We start from the raw sequence: 2,432 nt of genomic DNA, 5'->3' as shown, positions 1-2,432 counted from the left end.
AAGGGTAGAGCTGCCGCTTTCAAGGTGCGGGACTCTAACCCGGAAGCTTACAAGAAATCCTGCTATGCCCTGCAACGAACCATCAAGCAGGCAAAGCGTCAATGCAGGGCTAAGATTGAATCATACTACACCGGCTCCGACTCTCGTCTTATGTGGCATGGCTTGAAAACTGTTACAGACTACAAAGGGAAGCACAGGCGAGAGCTGTCTAGTGACACGAGCCTACCAGACGAGCTAAATCACTTCTATGCTCGCTTCGAGGCAAGCAACACTGAGGCATGCATGAGAGCATCAGCTGTTCCGGACGACTGTGTGATCAAACTCTCCGTAGCCGACGTGAGGAAGACCTTTAAACAGGTCAACATACACAGGGCTGTGGGGCCAGACGGATTACCAGGACGTGTGCTCCGGGCATGTGCCGACCAACTGGCAGGTGTCTTCACTGACATTTTCAACATGTCCCTGATTGAGTCTGTAATACCAACTTGTTTCAAGCAGACCACCATAGTCCCTGTGCCCAAGAACACAAAGGCAACCTGCCTAAATGACTACAGTTCCGTAGCACTCACGTCCGTAGCCATGAAGTGCTTTGAAAGGTTGGTAATGGCTCACATCAACACCATTATCCCAGAAACCCTAGACCCACTCCAATTTTCATGCCGCTCAAACAGATCCACAGATGATGCAATCTCTATTGCACTCCACACTGCCCTTTTTCCCACCTGGACAAAAGGAACACTTATGTGAGAATGCTATTCATTGACTACAGCTCAGCGTTCAACACCATAGTGCCCTCAAAGCTCATCACTAAGCTAAGGATCCTGGGACTAAACACCTCCCTCTGCAACTGGATCCTGGACCTCCTGACGGGCTGCCCCCAGGTGGTGAGGGTAGGTAGCAACACATCTGCCATGCTGATCCTCAACACTGGAGCTCCACAGGGGTGCGTGCTCAGTCCCCTCCTGTACTCCCTGTTCACCCACGACTGCATGGCCAGGCACGACTCCAACACCATCATTACGTTTGCTGATGACGCAACAGTGGAAGGCCTGATCACCGACAACAACGAGACAGCCTATAGAGAGGAGGTCAGAGACCTGGCCGTGTGGTGCCAGAATAACAACCTATCCCTGAACGTAACCAAGACTAAGGAGATGATTGTGGACTACAGGAAAAGGAGGACCGAGCACGCCCCCATTCTCACCGAAGGGGCTGTAGTGGAGCAGGTTGAGAGCTTCAAGTTCTTTGGTGTCCACATCAACAACAAACTAGAATGGTCCAAACACACCAAGACAGTTGTGAAGAGGGCACAACAAAGCCTATTCCCCCTCAGGAGACTAAAAAGATTTGGCATGGGTCCTGAGATACTCAAAAGGTTCTACATCTGCAACGTTGAGAGCATCCTGACTGGTGGCATCGCTGTCTGGTACGGCAATTGCTCGGCCTCTACGGCCCAGTACATCACTGGGGCTAAGCTGCCTGCCATCCAGGACCTCTACACCAGGCGGTGTCAGAGGAAGGCCCTAAAAACTTTCAAAGACCCCAGCCACCCCAGTCATAGACTGTTCTCTCTACTACCGCATGGCAAGCGATACCGGAGTGCCAAGTCTAGGACAAAAAGGCTTCTCAACAGTTTTTACCCCCAAGCCATAAGACTCCTGAACAGGTAATCAAATGGCTACCCGGACTATTTGCATTGTGTGCCCCCCCCAACCCCTCTTTTTACGCTGCTGCTACTCTCTGTTTATCATATATGCATAGTCACTTTAACTATACATTCATGTACATACTACCTCAATTGGGCCGACCAACCAGTGCTCCCGCACATTGGCTAACCAGGCTATCTGCATTGTGTCCCGCCACCCACCAACCCCTCTTTTACGCTACTGCTACTCTCTGTTCATCATATATGCATAGTCACTTTAACCATATCTACATGTACATACCACCTCAATCAGCCTGACTAACCGGTGTCTGTATGTAGCCTCGCTACTTTTATAGCCTCTCTACTGTATATAGCCTGTCTTTTTACTGTTGTTTTATTTCTTTACTTACCTATTGTTCACCTAATACCTTTTTTGCACTATTGGTTAAAGCCTGTAAGTAAGCATTTCGGCGCACGTGACAAATAAACTTTGATTTGCATCTCAGTGCAAGAGGCTGTATCACAATCCAGGCTGTATCACAACTGGCCGTGATTGGGAGTCCCATAGGGCAGTGCACAATTGGCCCAGCGTCGTCCGGGTTTGGCCGGTGTAGTGAGCGTGCAATCACAAGATGCTGCGATTTACTCTCCAATCAGATGCAGTATCACAGCTTTCAATATAAATTACTGGACATCTAGAGCATCATCACATCTTAGTGATGTGTGATTTGCTGTATGTTACTCTCTCCCCACCAGGACTCACTTAAAAAACAACACACAGTGATAA

This window comes from Salvelinus sp. IW2-2015, linkage group LG4q.1:29 (assembly GCF_002910315.2).
Source record: "Salvelinus sp. IW2-2015 linkage group LG4q.1:29, ASM291031v2, whole genome shotgun sequence".
In the NCBI taxonomy this organism is placed as follows: domain Eukaryota; kingdom Metazoa; phylum Chordata; class Actinopteri; order Salmoniformes; family Salmonidae; genus Salvelinus; species Salvelinus sp. IW2-2015.
The sequence above is the reverse complement of the archived record's forward strand: the minus strand, read 5'-3'. Positions refer to the sequence as shown.